We start from the raw sequence: 19,425 nt of genomic DNA on the forward strand, positions 1-19,425 counted from the left end.
CAGGCTCTGCTTTGTTTGTAGAACTGATTACAATCTACCAACCATGCAAAAAAAAAAAAAATAGGAATATTTAATGCTACTGATGATTTTTCAAGTTGCAGTTTATGAAATACACCTTTTGAAAACAGCGACAGCTGGGATTATCAACACTGAAGACTGGTTTTCTAGCGATGATACCATTTAGTGAGTCTGTTTATTTTATTATTATATTTTATACATAAAGTAACAAGCCCTCAATTCAAAGATATACACAACAAGACTGAAATAAAATGAATACATTTTAAGAACATAAGAAGAACATAAGAAAGTTTACAAACGAGAGGAGGCCATTCAGCCCATCTTGCTCGTTTGGTTGTTAGTAGCTTATTGATCCCAGAATCTCATCAAGCAGCTTCTTGAAGGATCCCAGGGTGTCAGCTTCAACAACATTACTGGGGAGTTGGTTCCAGACCCTCACAATTCTCTGTGTAAAAAAGTGCCTCCTATTTTCTGGTCTGAATGCCCCTTTATCTAATCTCCATTTGTGACCCCTGGTCCTTGTTTCTTTTTTTCAGGTCAAAAAAGTCCCCTGGGACGATTGTCTATACCTTTTAGGATTTTGAATGCTTGAATCAGATCGCCTTGTATTATTTTTGTATTACTTTACTGTAGAATGCGGAAAGCAGGTCCCAATTCTAAACCCTGCGTACCGTCCGACATTCTCAATAGTGAACGTTCTGCATTTTCCACATCACAAAACCAGCACTGATGCAAGTGAGTTAGTGCCACGTTTCTGTTTTTCCTGCTGTGGTGTTGAAAACTCTGATAACTATAAAAGACTAAAGATCATAAAACATGTTCAACTTTGATGATAAAAACAACTAGTCTAAGACCGATCCAGTAAACACCATCTCTCTCCATGTCCCAGGTTTAAACAATGACCCAGTAATTCAAAAGGAACTAGCAGTAATACTGCACCACTCACAGATCCTGGGAAACATCACAAGCAACACCTAAGGTCCAACAGATGCGTATCGCCGGCGATGACTGCAGTAACAGCACACTCAAGTGAGCTTATTAAACAATTACTTTTAAATATAAGCCAGCCCTGTAATTACAGTGATTCAGAGGAAGGATTTGGACGTGTTTGTGTATGCATTTTAGGAATCGCGATGGCTTGATCTGCAAAGCTGTTGTTTACGGATTGTAAATGCCAGCTATCAGTCTGGGATGTAGTATTGCTGTACGGGGTGGCAGAGGCAGAGTTATGGTCGGCACGGGTGAACCATAGCATTTATCCAGGGCTCCGATGGCATCACATCCGCAACAGATTATTCAGTTGTTTCTAAAGTAAATAAAATCTGTGTTGATTAATAATTGATTAAAATCGCTTACTGTTGCAAAAAAAAAAAAAAAAAAAACAGACAATCCTGTCTTTAGAAAGTGATCCTTTTTCCTTCTGGTTTAAAAAAAAAAAAAAAAACACACACACACACACACACACACACACACGCACACACGCACACACGAACACACGCACACACGCACACACGGCTTGTCCTTTCTGTGCAAGGGTAAATGATCTCACCAGAGCCATAAATAAAACTGTGAGCTAAAGTTATATTTAAAGAAGAATGTAGCATTGCATTATTTTATTTTAGGGGTCAAGTTAGTTTATTGTTACGCATATATATTTTGCAATGCAAGCCCGTATTGGGGTGGGGGTGGAGGGGGGGGGGGGGGGGGGTATTTATATTTGAGCATCCTGGCAAGTCAGAACCTGTTAACAATCAATTTATAACACATGTCTAACAATCAGGTCACCACAAAAAATAAAATAAACTAAACCAGATGTTGTTCCTGCTCTGTTATACAGTATCATTAACTTGCAGATTGCACATTTGCAAGGGAATCTGCAGATCTGTGACCAATCTTTACACCAACATTTTTGCAAAGTATAGTAGCGTTCGAAAAACTTTGGAAACAGCAAATGATTTCCAGCAAGACTAGGGGTGTGGATTGTATTGCCCGTGCTTCCTCACTAAGAGCCCTTACTCCTTTTTCTAGGAAAGCAGCACAGCTGGGGATGGGGAGTTTGTTTGCCGGATAACTTCAGACTACTTGCTCACTAAATATCTTGGTATCCCTGAATAGAAAACCACCTCCTCTTTAAAAACATGGAAGAGATTTTAATGAACAGTCTCTCCCACAAGTTCTGTGGTACATAAATATGACTGGGTGGGACATTTTCTCTTCATTTTACCCTCTAGAATACTTCCTGGCTCAGGACTGCCCAGGACACTGCATTCAAGATTAGAACATAAGAAAGGTTACAAACGAGAGGAGGCCATTCGCTGCTGTTCCTGGCAGATCAACATTGCCATCCAGACTCATTCAATTGCCGAGATCTCAGCTTCAAAAAAGTATTTTCATTTGAATACGACAATACAGCTACATTACTGCTCCTGTTGCATTTATAACTCTACATGAAACAGCTCACTTAATAAATGGGAATTATTAGAAAATCTTTCACAATTCACCTCGCTTGTCAATAAAGGGGTATTATTTATAATGATGTAGAAAATTATATTTGCATATGCAAACAGTGGAACTCTTTTTCAGTTACATCACATGATGTTGATAACGAAGCGTTCCGGATATCATTTTCTAATTTCCGAAAAAGCTGTTGCATTAATTAGGCAAGACGCTTGGCTTGGAGGTCCAGTGGTTAAAGAAAGGGTCTGGTTATCAGGAGGTTCTCAGTTCAATCCCAGCCTGTGACTCACTGTGCGTGACCCTGAGCAAGTCACTTAACCTCCTCTTAATTTCTCTCTCTGTTGTAAATCAAAATAAATTAGAGAGGATTTTTGATTTTTCAGTTAAATCAGTTTAGGATTTTTTTTTCAACGTATTCTTGAACAGGTAGTTAATTCATAGATTTTTCTACTTTAGATTTTTTTTTTTTTTTTAAAAAACAACCTGAATAGTTCTGTGTTAATTTGATTTATTTTGATGACATTTTCCACTCTTCTACAGGGAGTAAAAAGTTGATCCTTCCCTCAATGCTTTCCTTGTTTGGAGTGGGGTGAAGATCTAAAAGCAGGCTTCCAGATAAAATAGCCGGTTCGAAAACCTGATCTTATAAACATGACGTCCCCCATTTATCAGCTCGCCATTGGTCAAACAGACGACTGCATTGCATTCATTCAATTAGCAATTCATTCGTTGTATGTGATTACACAAAAAGGATCACTGTGCAAAGTTCAAACAAGCTCTGTTGGCAGTGAAGCTGGATACGTCGTACACCACCTGCTCTGCTTTCTTCTGCACGTTGCTGTCCCTATGAGGCTGCCTTCCAGGTAGCCTCACTTAACCGTTGGCCTACCTGCGGCAGATTCAGGTTTCAAGTTCTCCATACACGTGGGGAGGCTAGTCAATCATTTACAGCCCTAGCAGATTGCAAATGAAGGGAGTTTTCAGCACAAAAGACACCTCAAGCGCGGGCCATTGATACATGGAAAGGCACAGGTGTTCTGTTAAAATTAGCACACGATAACAGCTTGAACTAATAATCTACACCCAGGGTAAAGCTCGTTCAACTGCACCTCTGTTTTACTGTTCAATTGAGAGGCTGTGGATGAATTCGGAGAAGGCTCCCGATTAACAAGAGAGGCCTTTGCTGTAGGTTTGCATAAAAGCAACCTTTCTGACCCTTTTATTATTATTATTATTATTATTATTATTATTATTATTATTATTATTATTATTATTTGTTTATTTAGCAGACGCCTTTATCCAAGGCGACTTACAGAGACTAGGGTGTGTGAACTATGCATCAGCTGCAGAGTCACTTACAATTACGTCTGACCCGAAAGACGGAGCACAAGGAGGTTAAGTGACTTGCTCAGGGTCACACAATTAGTCAGTGGCTGTGGTGGGATTTGATCCGGGGACCTCTAGTTACAAGCCCTTTTCTTTAACCACTGGACCACACAGCTTCCTACCTTTTAACTTGAATGAAGATCGTATGGCATGCTTTCAGGGCTTGGTGATTTACCAGGCAAAAAGGTCATACATAATAAGCAAGCAGCCTTGAGTTATTGTCCACAGGGATGGATCCGTCAATGCCTGTTCAATGCAATTCTCTAGGCTCTCACTAGATGGCAGCACCAATCATGATGGCGCCCATCTAGTCTAGCTTAAGAGTCTGAGATGTAGTTATTAAATATACAGCTATGGCCAAAAGTTTAGCATCACCTAAAATTTTTGCATCACTGAGAAATTTTTCAAGTTCAAAAATATTGCATCCAAAAATATATTGTGTTCGCTAGAACAAAAAAAAAAAAAAAAAAAAAAAAAAAAAACACCACACACATCACGTGTTACAGTTCAGAATCCTTATAAAAATGTATCCTGGTATTTTTTTATTTAATTTTTTTTTTAAAGCAAATAGTAACAGTTCTATTACAGGAACCAAGGTACAGTGTTGTGCAATAAAATGCCTCTTCATAATGAATTCCATGTTATTTGTTAGACAGCCTGGCATTTACTGTTATTGTCCTTAATAATAATAATAATAATAATAATAATAATATATTTTTATTACTTTTTGCTATCACAAAGCATTTATCCAGCTAAGTCACACAGTCAACCCTACAAATCCCTGACACACAAACCCCAATTTCATGGCTGGGCAGGCACAGAATAATTAACCCCTTACCAGTCAAAGAGCTCCTAGCTGGTGACACAATGCTGCTCTATATTTTTTCATGGGTAATACAGTTGAAAAGTCAAGAATTAAATCAGTATCTGAAAGGACACGATTTAGGGAATCCACATACAATGCGGTTTCCCAGCAGTGTTTTGACCCACTTTATTTAATATTATCAGCTGTGAGGAGGCAGAAACAGTGCTGAGAATATCAGGCGGATGTTCCTAATGTTTTAGGAATATCAACTTTACAACTGCAGGTGTTAAATTGAAGCTTTCATTTCCCTCAAGACAGTGCAAAACTCTTCTTACAGGATTTCTATAAACTGTTCCGCCATCAAAAGACTTGCATCCCTGAGAGTTTTACTGTATGAATGTAAAGAGATGAACGATTGGAACCTTCAGAATCGCTGTATTCCAATGGGACACAAAACAAACTCATTAGCCACTTGCAGCCTCCAATAGCCACTGTAGCAATCAGACTTACAGCATGTAGTCTTAGTGGAACACATGTACCGGTTAAGCATTCTCTGCTTGGTTACCAAGCACAGCATGTCAATAGTGTGCACAGTGCTGTAACTCTGTCAAGTGCTTATTGACTTGTCCCCCTATACACACACACACTGAAACAGAGACACACACACGCACACATACACTGAAACAGAGACACACACACACACACATACACTGAAACAGAGACACACACACACACACACACTGAAACAGAGACACGCACACACTGAAACAGAGACACGCACGCACACACACACCACAGTTTTAATTCAAACAGTATTTTCAGTTTCCCCAGTCCCTAGTGTTCATATGAAAAATGGGCGCAACAGCATTCAATTTCCCTTGTTCCCGGTCGTGGAAAAATAAGATATTAAATATATATATAATTTTTTTTTTTTTTTAAATCAATGTAGATGATTTGCATGTAATTTTGCGGTCAGTAAAATACTATCTGGTTTAGGATTTTTAGCTTTTGTTTTATCAAAAACAATTTTCAAAACATTTTACATATCTTTTACAGCCTTTTAAATTCTATATTTAAACTCTGAAATACAGAGCCCTGAAATAAAAGAATACGCCAAACACTTGGTCTAATGGAACTGACTTTTTCATTTTCATTGACCAGGTTAAAATCGGCTTTCACCAACGCCACTGCCCCACTCCAAACAGGGCCAATTATCAGCCATAGCAGCCGTCTAATTACAGTAGTTTAACATCATCACACAAACTGTGTCTAGTTTGAATTACTGCTGCCACCCCTAGGTTACAGGCCAAACCCCAGAACCCCACCAATAATCCAATTGACCAAAAACACACCACGCCTTTGCGTGGGAACAATCAGAGAACAGTGTCTTTCACAGTCTAATGGGATTTGTGATTCCTCTGATTCAAAACGCAAATTCACATCCCAGTACAGCGGACTTCAAGCAGAAATACTGTCTGGCAGAACAAAGGCAATATCCTATCGTCATTATAAACCAATGACGCTTGTGAAATGATCCGTAGGATACCGTTGCAGGTAGAACAGCATTTCCTTTTCAAAAATAAAACTGAAAATGACAGGCCGGTAGAGTGAAGCAGCCACTCTGCAATGCTATTGTGGGCAAAAATAATAATAATAATTACCATCGGCATTCACTTCTCAACTAGTTATTTCGCAATGATTCTGTTGCCTAAATAGGGAACTAGTTCAGATCTCGCAGTGAGCAATTTTCTTACACACTGATTACTGCATTTGACTCAATCTCGATTATGCACCTTAACTCAATTTGGTTTATGCATACAAATACCAGAAACCAAGCAGCTTATCCAGGTGTTTATAGAGAAGTAGTACGTTGTTACCTATTGCAGAACTTCGCTTGTTCCTGGTGTAACATTCACTGAGCAGCGCCTCCTCTCTTAATAATGAAGTGATCCTTTTGCTAAACCCCGCCCCATTGCCGGGTGTACTAACGCTGGGTATTATTATCGTGGACTGGTCAAGCCTACCTTACCTCAGGTGCTCCAGTCCTCACGGTCTGCAGGAGCGAATGGCCGGATTCCTCTCTCTCCCTGTCCACAGCCAAGCTTCCATTCCCTGAGTTATAAATCCACCGATATCCTGCTGGAATAAACGCACACAAGGACTTCAATAAACAACACGGAGAAGAGTCAACACAGCACACCAAGACTGGACACACATCATGTTTCATACTTGGGAGCTGCTTCATAAACAACAACGAGAAAAAAACAAAAAAAAAGCAAACAGGGGTGGAGAGGATTGTATGGTTATCACCACGGGGGAGTCTGGTTTAAAATGCTTGTGCATCAGCTTGGTTTGCAAGTACTTCACATTTCAATTAAACACATTAGCCACTGTATTAATTTGGCATGTTTTTTTTTAACATTTGCTTTGTTTTTTGTTGAACAGCTTTTTTCTGTACATGTTGCATCACTTACTCATTGAGGCTTACTGTTGGAGCAATCTACTGTAATAACCCCTGGAGGTACACAAGGAATTGAGTGGTTCTTTTTCAAGTGGTTTCTTCTTAAATACATTTGAGACTCGAGAACATTTTAAACCCTGTTTCATGCACCTCACTGCAAAAATCAATAACAAAGTTAGCATCATTTTTATTTGTGAGACACATATGTCCCCTTGTACCTTAAAGGGATAATTCATGAATGCATCATTTTTTATTAAGTGACAGTACGTCTTTGTGAATTTAACACAATCTTTTAGCGTTTAAGTTTAAACTGATACAGTTTCAGTCATAGAGGCGAGCGTTGCTGCTTAGTAACAGCATCTGTCGATACAGAGGAAAGACTGTCATTTACTCTGCAGTTCTATTGTCTTTGTCCATGTAATAAACTTTAAAAAGTGTTCCTTCCTTGGGACTGCAGATAGCATATTATGGGATGTCTCGGCGCTTGTTAAAATGAAACTTGCTCTGCTCTCCCAGCGAGTAGCTCCTGAACTCCAGCGGTTTCTCATTTCTATTCAGCCTCCCGCATCGCCTGCCAAGAGGAATTTCAGGGTCTATTAGGTTTTTTTTTTTTTTTTTTTAAGATTTATTGGTGTTTATTTCAGCAGGTCTGGGTTCTGGGTCTCATCCAAAGAAAATGGGCATGTAAGTATTGTTTTTGAAAGAGATATACTGTACGGCTGGTTTCAATATGGTTAGCCCAAGATAATTAGTGCTCGGGGTCTGTGAAACCAGTCAACTTTGGTGTGGAGCCTAAGATAGACCCTAAATACACTTACGCACACACCCCAAATCAATTGAATTCTTAAAAGACACTGAAAATCAGAAGCCCTAAGCGTGTGTTATGATATCATACCATACCCAACGAATGGAAATCATTGTGGATTAGCCCGACTCCCATGATCTGCACAGAGCCCAAAAATGAACACCAGCCATCTTTGGTGTGAAAAGCAGTCTGTCTCATTTAAAAAGAGTTTTATCTTTAATACAAGTTACTCCCAAGACCTAAAGCAGCCAGCGAATTTCTCAACACATCACTACTTCCTACACAAAGTCTCCAACATGGAGAAACAGGAGCTGGAAAGGGGCTTCTCGTAGAATCATTGAAAAGGCTTTTCTTTTCAGAATACATGATGATTCGCTAATGTTTTGACTGGGAACCAGTCAATACTCGGGACAGCTTGAACCACACTTAGTACAACCTCATAACCAACAACGTGTTGGGTTAAGGATCTGCGGTAGCTCAATACAACGTCTAGAATGAAACCTGTGAGCCTTCAAATTCAATACAGGAGAACCTGAAGCCAGAATATTAAGCCAGCAGGATCAAGACTAATAAAACAATTCAGTGATGGGCTCTTGCAGCCAACAACTCAGTAAGTGCAGAATTGAAGTGTCGTTGAGCCTAATTTAATAGCGATAACTCAGCACTGGGACGTCCAATGGCTCAATACTGCTTAATACAAAGTAATGTACCTTCAGATCTTAATTTCTATCCATAACCTCTGGCAGCTCTGTGTTTGCAAAGCTGCCTGATCCCTCATTAGGTACAAAGTGCTAACTGTAACAAGGCTGAAGAGCTGACACACCATCCGCATGTTAATGGTCTCCCCATGCCAGTAAGGAAACAAAACTAACATAATCCATTATAACAGCCTTGCTTCTGCACATTCGGCAAGTGCCTAGCTTTTGGCTATGACAAGACTTTCAGCCATTGCTGTACAGCATGTTATCGGTTATTATGCACATGATATTCATTCTCTATAGGGGAACTAAGGATCAAGAACTGCAGCTTCTAAGCGATTACGACAGTTTGTGCAAAATAAATTAGGTCAATGCCCACAGCAACTCACTGCTGACACGAACAGGGTTTTTTTGTTTTTTTTTTTAAACCAAAAAAATAAATAACAAATTAGGTCTAATTGCACTTGTCTGTGTGTTTCTCTATTAGACAGGCTGAAGAGAAACGACAATCCACGGGGGGTGGCAAGAGAAAATTATATCTGTCATGCAGGCAAATTAATCTGAGCTCTGAGTCACAGGAATTTAACAAAACCAGCCATTATCCTGCTCCGAGTTAAGAAAGAAAAAAAATTGCTATTCCAACACCACACAATGGAATTGCTTCTGGGCAAATGAAACAATTGAGAAAGTCATTTTGCTTGCAGCTACTGTATTAAACTAAATAAATATCCAGCATGGCCAACCGATCATTATCCCTTTCTTTTGCGATCAGTATGTGGTTTTATTTGTGAACTGGTGCTGGATCAAGAACTGGATCAAACTTTAAAACCAACTGTTAATCTGCAAAGGCATATGGGGGGGAAAACTCCTAAATTATTTAGCAAATGCCCTGTGTTTATCGATAGAAATCCTTACCCTATGCTGCATTGCGTCCGGTGTACTGGACAGGGAATTAGGGGATACAGACTGCGATTATCAGAACCTTTTAGAATAATGGGTGCTTCAGCAGTTCTCATCATACTTTCATCAGTATTGTTAATTCATCATTTGTTGCTAGAATGGACTGAATACATACATTTAAAGCACTGTGACCGCTACCCCCCCTCCCGCCCACCTCGCATTCCTCCTCATACAGATCATCTCTTCCTGGCTCTCTCTGTCCCCCCAATGTTCTGACATGCATGATGATGAAGAAACAGTGAATATAATAACCTACCCCCCACTCCCCCCATACTGAATATAATAACCTATGTCCTACCAAGCATATACGCAGGTCCTCTGCAGGTAACAAAACGTGACAGCCATACTATGAATACCTAGGTACTTAAAGCAGTGGTGTAGTGAAACATGATATTGGAGTCGCACTGCCCCCAAACTGTCCTTTAGAGGTCAGCACATCCATAACACAGCACTGTGTGGATTTAACCGATATAGTTAGCGAGTCAAATTCTGAAATCACGCTCCTACCATTGAACACGGTACAATTCAGTGACTCTTGAAACTGGATTCAACGGCTTTGTCTTTATTTTGAGTGTAATTTTGTCAGTGCAGTGACCTCACAGTTGCTGGTTCAGATTCAAGTCAGTAACGATAGAAAGTTATGTGGATGTGGTGGTCTCAGCCCAGTGGACAGGTATCTTTGTCCCTCAATAACCACTAAGCAGCTGGCACCTTTCACAGGCGGTACATTAACAAAAGATTAGACTGCTGTATGCGTATATATTTTAGTGCAGGTGGTCATCGATGTCAAAAGCTGTCAACACAACCCCCTTTCTGGAGGAGAGTGGACAGGATCCCAGCTTTCTTAGAAGGAGAGAGAGGGGCTAAGGCACTCCCCACACCCCTCCAATCCAATCAGAGACTGACTACCTACCCATCCGCTGCAACAGCAGCAGGCTGGAACCTGATCAGAGCTCATTGAACAATTAGGCACGTTTTAAAAATCAACGCTCCCCAACCTTTGTTGCTTGACAGTGTCGGTATGGTTCCCTGGAGGGTGTTCCTGCTCCACTCCCAAGGCCATGTGCCATGCAGCCTCATTTGACTTGCAAATCTGGCTACTAAAGGAAAGGGGGAGGTACGGGGAGGTTACAAACCGGCTTCCTTGCTCCCTCCTGTGCCCCTCCTCCCCCCACTGAGATAAGATTAGGCCACATCAACCACACAGAGCCTATACAAAGCCGTTCTGTCAAGTTTCCAAGAGGTTATATTTTAATAAGCTTAGATGAAGTAATACTATTATTCCTGTCTAACAAGATGGCCCTGGAAGACTGCAACGTAATATTCAGTAAACAGAACACATCAACTGTTGAATATTATCCAAGGAGCACAATGTGGATTAAAACTCCTATTGCACAACAAGGTCACCCATTGCAGTTTTATAGGGTGTATTGGGTGAATCTTATTAAACTCATAGTAAAACCAGGAATGGATCAAAGAGCTATGCAATGGTAGGCTTATTTCCAGCCCTGTAATATAAAACCTTCCAACATTTTAAGAAATACATAATATGTGAAATAAACTAATCATAAACAGCTATGACCAGTTATCAGTTTTTACAAGATACACAAAAACACTTTCAGACACTTAATTATTACTGTAAAAGGTATATAGTGCTGTCTGTGCCGGATCAAGTATCCAAAAATGACAGCTTGTGTATCCACCTCTGAATCCAGCCCCTGTATTCAGTGGTCTCTCTGGGGATGAATAGGGGATAGACTCAGTCTTCAAATTGGGGAGTGATAACTTAAATATAAAACAGCAATCTGAGGTCAACTGATTGGGGGGGGGGCTTAGTGTCAGAGAGAGACGCTCCTGGGCAGGGTGCTCAGCTTGTAATAAAGCTGTGATAATAAACTTGTCAGTTACAAAAGGCGCATTGACCAAAAAAAAAAAAAAAAAAAGGGATCACCTGCATAATGATAAGGGGATCAGTAAACACGACGAACAGGACAGAGGGAGGTCCACGTACCCTCCCTCGAATACAGATTTGTTATCCGCTATGCCGGCCACCATTGGCTGGAAGATGAGTCAGTCACGCCTTGAGCCTTTTGACTCCAAGGTACGTATCTTAAAACTACCCAGGCACTTTATAGCCAGCAATGAGACCACGGTCTTGGCAGGCACACAAGTGGTAGCAGCACGCAGGTGTTTATCCGGCACACAGCCCGATGATGACTCATCCCCTTGCCTCACCTGTTATCTGCTTCTTGCCCTGGCAGTGCAGACTGGTTCTGTGGAAGGTACTGAATTCCCCTCCCCCACCCACAGCCAGGCCTGTAAAAATGAGCAGAAGCTACAGGGAACGTTTAAATTTCAGAGATCAGAGATAATACTGCATTGTACTCCGTGTGCATTTTGTTAAGTGCGTTTCAAGTTGGTGGGGAGAAAGGAAAAAAAAAAGAAAGAAGGAAAGAAAGAAGGAAAGAATCAGACTTCTGTTTAGTTTCCTTCTTGAAGACTCAAAGCCCAGTGAAGCCCAGCCTGGGTTTGGGAAATGTCTCAATTTTTAAACTTAAAATGAGTGCTGGGTTCAAATAAAATGTGCATATATATTCAAACGTTGGCTTTGTTAGAATTTAGTTTGAAGGCAAGACTAGCTTGTTCTGACTGGCTAGTTGTGAAATTACATTCAGACATAGAAAGAAAAAGAAAAAAAAAATCACACAGGAGTACTCCCACACTAGACCTACTGTACCAGAACTGTGATCAATTACAGCATAGAAGATCCTGAGAAAGAAAACTAGAGCCAATGAGAGCACAAGATGATTCCTAACAATACAAGAATAATCAACGAGAGAGCTTAGACAATGGCAAATGCCAACCAGGCGATTGTTCAGCGTTATGTTTTATGTCTGGAGTGTGCAACATGGAGTGTTGCAGATGCAGACCACACTAGCCAATTCTAAAGTTAAATAAAAACGTGTCGCCATCTGCTAGCCTTTCCACTGTGTTGAATTACATGAAAAAACAACAGTCTGCTGTTGATACAATCCCTCAGAGACATGATTTAAAACGGGGATTACACAAGGCAGACAACAATGTGCTGCTTTTCAGTGGTAACTTGAAATGAACTTGAAATACAGTGTGCAACAACTTTGTACTTGTCTACAGATTGATTCAAATAAACAGGAGACTCCAGTACATGCATAAGCATGCTCGATTTACACGTTAGGCTTTTCTACAGGCGGATAATAATCCCATTGATGTAGGATTTGAAGTTCAGCTTTTGAGAAAACATATTTGTCTAGCATTCAAAGGAGGAGGGCTCAGTCACTTATAGTACATGAATACCGACAGTATTAATGAAACAAACACAAGGTGCCTCCCCCTTTTCACCCCCCCCCCATCCCCCCCCATCCCCATCCCCTTTGCTATGCTGTGCTGCAGCACTATTGTAGTCAGCCTTATTTCCTAACTCCCTTTTTCACTGTGTCTCTTCAAAAGACTTTACATTAATTATACAACCAGCCACCGGCTCTGCTACTGCAGCTATTTCCAGAAGAGACCCATCTTTCTCTCTCTCGTTTTCTGTTCTGGTCCCCAGTGAATGCTGAGTAGTCAGGTTTCATCTCTGCTGCACCACGCTAGCTGGCTGGACCTATTTTTTTTATTTCCTAGCTAACCCCCACATCACCCCACCACACTATACACACAGCCCAGCAGTCTTCAGTACTCTGCAGAAGCATGCACTGATAATTCCATGTTCCGTCTTAAAGCTGCATAGTGACACGACTGTGTCCACTGTAACATCCAATTCTGCGGTCTGTTTGTACTTCATTCTCCCACAGTTGTTGACAGACCAGTTTGTCATTCCCCCAAAAGTTGTTTTTGCAGTTGAGACACAAACATCCTTGCCAATTGAAACCAGCTGGCCACTTGATTACTTCATACTGTAAGCCAAACAGGCATGCTCGTGCATTTACATGCAGCAATGTGAGGTTACAAGGACACGTCTGCATATAGCTTGTGTACACAGACTTAAAAAAAAGCAGCTGAAATACTGTGCAAAGAAAAAACGATGCAAAGAAAAACAAATGTTCAAATAGTTACAGAGCTAACTCCCAAGTGTGGTGGTATCCTGATGCAAAACCAAAAAACGTACTTCTGTGACCTGGATTTGATCCCATGCCTCTAGATCTGTGCAGCCTGTGCACCGATTCAAGTTGTGCAATACTTATTCTGCTAAACTTCAAGGTTTTCAAAACAGGATTGGGCACATTCAGAAATATTTCAAGAAGACGGGAGAATCTCCAAATTGCAATGGAGGAATGAGGTTACGGAAATGCAGAAAGGTAACGCAGTATCCCATATGGAACACGAACACTGCTGCAGACTGCCACCTTGATCAATAACAAAGCAATACCACTCAACAGATTGTGCGAGAGCTATAGTCTAATACTATTTTAGAGGGCATCTTGTGACGTCATCTATGTAATACAGCCGAACTCTGTGTAGTATTATTTATTTTTTATTTCTACCGGAGATGGAAAATTTTACACGGTCGAATTCTACATACAAAAGTAGCTTGAAACTCAAGTCTAAACTGCACATGTTCCTATTTACCAAGGGTATTACCTTATAAGCCAGTTCCCTTATCATTTAGTTTCCTGAGGTTAAAAGGAAACGTATAACCTCATACTACTGCAAGCACTGCTCGCAGCATGTTTATCACGGTCACATGATGTGCTATCTTTACACAGGACTGCAAAATATAAACTCACCAGGTTTGCATTCTACTCTGCACAGGGGGGGTACATCGCAGAAACTGTTCCAAGATTGTCACCCAACAGCCGGCATAAAATAATATGCATTAAAAAAAGGCAACAAACCGTACAGGTATTTAAATACAGCAGCAACTTAAATCGGACGTCCTGCTGAAAAAAGTGTTACTGACCAAGCTGCAGAGTTTGCAACAAAACACAGATGCTGTTCACATACAGTATCGTAATTCAGCACCCTTATCACAGTTTTGTTACGCTTTGTCACAAAGTCTTCTGCAATTCAAGTCACCCATACAGCACAAGGGTAAAGCATGAAAATAAAGTAGAGAAGTGGAGGTCAGAAGAGTACAATAGGAGTGGGACCCCATGCTGGAAGCTCTCAAACTGTTTTTAATGACGTGCCAGGCTCTGCAAACTGCTGGAGTGAGTACAAAGAGGTGCTGTGGAGCTGCAGACACGGTCTCAGTGAGTGGACCAGAACCACTCAATACGACTCAGTGTACACGGGCCACAGCTGGCCAAACTGGTCGTGCCTGAGCAAATCCCAGGCTGGTCCCTGAACACCTCCCTCCAAATTAGAAGACGACTGCATCTTCTTCAAATTCCCGTTAATAATGTGCCACAGAACGCATGCCGCAGCTCTGACATGCTCGCTTACAACAACCAGTTTGCTATGTAGAGTACCCATCCTTTTTCACAGATTACCAAGACAGCAAGTGCTGGAAATGTTTTAATTACTGCATAACAAAGCAACAGTTGTCATTTCAATACAGCTGTCTTAAAGGGGGGGTGGGGAGGGGGGTAATTAACGTGGCAGAAGTAAACATATTCTGCATACCCCACCACCCCCCACTTGAAGGGTGTACTTTGTTACTTTTCAAACTAATTTATAATGAACAGACGCACAGATAATCGTGCAATGCAGGTTTAGAATACAAACTGAATCCTGACCTTTAAGAGCACACAGCTCCGAGGCGCACGCCATTTACGATATCAATAAAAAAAATGAATAGATTAACAGGCAGCACCTTTACTGTTGCCCTTGTGTGTTTGGTTACTGTATTGTGTCAGCTGCCTCACAGGAATGCCTTTTCATCTGGTTTCCATACTCTAGCAACAGCCTTTAGGAAGCAGTACAGGTGTGGAGGAAACCTATTTTTTTAACACCTAGTGGCAGGATACAATCTTGGTTTGAGGTCTCACAGCATCCCTAGCCCTAGCCTATCCAGCACAGCCGCACAGGTATCAACAATGCTTGTGCTTCCAATGACCTGATACACAACCCTTCACGGATCCCACTTTAAATCGCCTGTTGTCAATTCCTTCCAGAATCACAGAAATTCTCACGTGTGCGCGTTTTGCAGGAAATTGATCTGCACTCGGCGGAATTGACAATGAAATAAATCCCACTGCAATTCACAGCCATTCTCCGCCCAGAAACACAGGAATCAAATACAGTGGGCAAAAGCAGAATAAAAAGAAGGGAGAGGCTTCGACAGAGGAAGCACACATCAAAATATGTTCCAATGGGATTTATTGGTATACAATAGATGCACACAAAAAAAAAGGTGACAGAAGGCGAATAGTTAGAGACTGGTTGTCTCTGTATCCTTTAGTGGAACCCCCACGGCTCAAGTAATTCAGTATTCTTGGTTAACAGAATAACACAGATCCAGAACACTGGAAAAAAACATTGTCCCAGATTGCGTTTTGTGTACAAGCACAGTTTGTTGAAATGCAAAATGCACGCCCTGATATATATGGACACGATGTACATTATTTAACAATGTATTCATTAAGAAGTCCCTGCCCAGCAGGGATGTAAATCAAGCTAGCTCTCTAGCGCTCTCTCTCTCTCTCTCTCACTGCAGCAAAAACAGACTGTGCCTTTTTCTCTGTGTACACTAACTGCCTCCTTCATAGCCCTGACTATTCCTTAATCGACTTGTATACATTTGCATGGCCAGTACAGGGATGGAAATAAGACTCCTACTGCATAGCAGTTTCACCCATTCCAGGTTTTAATATGTGCTTGATTAGCCTGTGTGTGTGTGTGTGTGTGTGTGTGTGTGTGTGTGTGTGTGTGTGTGTGTGTATAAGCAACAAGCTCAAGTGTGTCATTTTCTTAACTCATAGTGAAACCAGAAGTGGATCAAACCGCTAAGCAACACCAGACTTGGAGACATGTGGTTGCATTCTTGAGACATCTACATTACAACATAACTGTTCTGCCTTACAAAGCACACCTGGTTAAATATCATGCCGGTAATTTGTTTCTGATACCTGCTTATTATTGGAAATTGTTTGTGTGATTACCAAGGAAACACAATCAGTATGCAGTGTATATATATATATATATGGCAACTGAATTATATGTGGGGTTTATAGGTATAGAAGAACAATGTTATCTAATAAAACAGCACTATATTTGACATAATACCAATTATAAACAGTTCAAACATACTAAATTACATATTAATATTACTGTATCCCAAAAAGGAATCTCATACCCATTAAAATAATAATAATAATAATAATAATAATAATAATAATAATAATAATAATAATAATAATAAACCACATGAACAGTTCAGCGGCTGTTTATGCACACCTGAAATGCTGTACAAGGCAATCCAATTACCCAGTCAAAACAAAAAAAAAACTAAGGATTTTTTCATCTTTTTTTTTTACTAGAACGGAAGATTTCCTGATTTAGGTCATGCCTAAAACCATTACGACATGCACTGAATACTGTGCCAATTGTTAAAATAATAATAATAAACGGAAATGTGTAACAACAACAAACGCGTTACCTTATCACGTAAACTATCGCTCCCCCCCAGTTCTTAACCTCACCTGGATGGGTCGGGCTAATATTTAGAGATAGATAGATAGATAGATAGATAGATAGATAGATAGATAGATAGATAAATGACTTTTCTTTCTGTAGTCAAAAGGTGTCCCCTTAAAATACTGGTATAACAATGGCAAATAGTGGATATCGCTTAAGTTTTTTGATGTTACGACACTCCCACCAATACGAAGGACAGCGGAAAAGAAAACAGCTACTGATCTGCATCATATTATTTTGCTGTGAAACTACTATAGAATTTTTTTTTTTTTTTAAATGCATGGCTAATAAACACCTTGTTTTCAAATAAATAACATAATTTGTGTCTCCTCCCCTTCTCGTCGTTGACTAGAATACTGTATTTATAATTATTTGAAGGGTTTTGCAAAAGAACAAAGCAATACACGCAGGGCACACGACAAAAAAAAAAAAAAAAAAAAAAACAATCGGACAAAGAAAGTCATTTTGTAGAAAACATATGGTGTCATCAAAAAAAAAAAAACATACCGTAACATCCTATCCTAAACAACGTGTGACGATTTGTGTTCATTCATTCTTTTACCCATGGGAGTGCTACTAGACTCAAGATTGTTTTTTTTAATTATAAATCACCTACCTTTTTGTTGCTTCCACCAGTTCCCGTTTCCTCTCTTTATTTTAGCGAGCCCGGTTGTTGTGAATGAAAAGAGGCTTCTACTTCTTCAAAGCCGGGCTCGAGAGAGGAAAAAAAAAATAAAAAAAAAAAAACACACACCGCCCGCCTCCACTAACCTTGCCTACCTAATTCCCCTAATCAAATGCATCGCCCGGGCACTGGGGGGAAAAAAACAGCGCAGAAATGAATAATAAAACAGAACAAACACGAGAAACGTACCAAGCCCCTCTCGCTCGTCTCTCACTAAAACACGACAGCACACACACCGCTTTCAGAATCGACTCATAACAAAAAACACACGCCAAAACATTACTGACACAGCACAGCGCTGCTCTCCAACCTTGGACCGCGACCGGGAGCACGCTGAGGGTATTATTCATGAGAAGGAGGGATGGGTTTGCATAAAGTGCCTAATTATTCAACAGTAGGTAGCCGTTTTTTAACGCCAGGAAACGTTAAACAAAGTGGCTGCCAGGCATATAGAGGAACTACTGCCACATATAATGTAGCGTGCACGGGAGAAGGCACCAGCAGGACTGGTGACGTAATTCTACAGCGCTATGCTTTAGTGTGCGAGGTCCCGGGTTCACGCCCGCCCTCCGCCAAAGTGTGGATTGCCTGCTTGCTTTAACCGAGATCGCTACAATATATCTGAATTGCCTCTACAATTAATTAAGTGACAATACGCATTGTACAAATGGCCCATGCCAGCATAAAGTACTGCAGTGTGAAACCAAAAGCTTACTGATTTACATCTAACCGGGCTATCTTGTTTAGCCAATCACAGTGCTCATATCACCCAAGCAATTTTATCATGCATGTATGCTATATATTCTTAATGGAGCGCATTCCATTGCTTAGTTATATTGCTTATATTTAAATATCCCCGCCAAACTATTACAGCAAATCATTGTTCATATATCTAACCTTGGTTGCTGTACTGGAGCTGAACTATAAGCCTTATGTAATAAACCTGTATAGTTAGTCTCCAGTACTGTTTTTTACATAGCGTTTTAATACAATACACTGGGATACTGTCTGTATTCCAGAGCAGATGTGGTTCAAAGTAATGTATCAATAACGAGAATGAGCAGTGTGGTTGATCCTACACATTACCAGGCCTTGAACTTGATCTGTACTCCCTTCTGCTTCCCCTCTGCTTCCATGGAATTAGAAATGCCGGCTTTTGCCTTTTTTGCATGGAGCAGGATCTAAGTACCCTACAGATTTGGGGGTCCTACAGAGTGTGAAGTAGGTGTGTAGATATGCTGGCCAGTAGGGGGTTCATATACACTTCAGCTATCCTACACTTACAACAAATCTGAATGGCTTCCTACATTCTTTCCACATAGAGCAACGCGTCTTCGTTGGTGCATCCTCCGTCAATGCAGTGGCCTTTCGTATACAGTATGTCCCTGTTTTGCGGGGCTTATGAATCTGCATGCAAACTGGGAGGATTGCATTGTATTGCATGGTAATTCCATCCATTAGGAATCCTTGAATCTTTGCAGCAGATGTGTTTGGACCCTGCTATCGTGCTGCAGATCTATACAGGAATGTCTCTCG

At 40.6% G+C, this 19,425-nt stretch overlaps 1 protein-coding gene across 3 annotated transcripts in view; it reads right to left on the bottom strand.

Annotated features, from left to right (window-relative positions):
- The window catches only part of LOC117435007 (protein TANC2-like), a 124,112-nt gene extending 105,696 nt beyond the window's left edge, over window positions 1-18,416 (bottom strand). The window contains exons 1-2 of one of the 3 annotated variants that reach the window (XM_059003360.1): window positions 17,821-18,416; window positions 6,696-6,802 (exon numbers count right to left, since the gene is read on the bottom strand). The gene's annotated coding sequence lies outside the window, so the exon portion shown is untranslated. Of the gene's footprint in view, window positions 1-6,690; window positions 6,806-17,820 lie in introns of all 3 variants that reach the window. The other 2 variants (XM_034057841.3, XM_059003359.1) reach the window with 2 other exon arrangements.
- Between the last annotated feature and the right edge of the window lie 1,009 nt (window positions 18,417-19,425).

The sequence above is a fragment of the Acipenser ruthenus genome, chromosome 28, assembly GCF_902713425.1.
Source record: "Acipenser ruthenus chromosome 28, fAciRut3.2 maternal haplotype, whole genome shotgun sequence".
In the NCBI taxonomy this organism is placed as follows: domain Eukaryota; kingdom Metazoa; phylum Chordata; class Actinopteri; order Acipenseriformes; family Acipenseridae; genus Acipenser; species Acipenser ruthenus.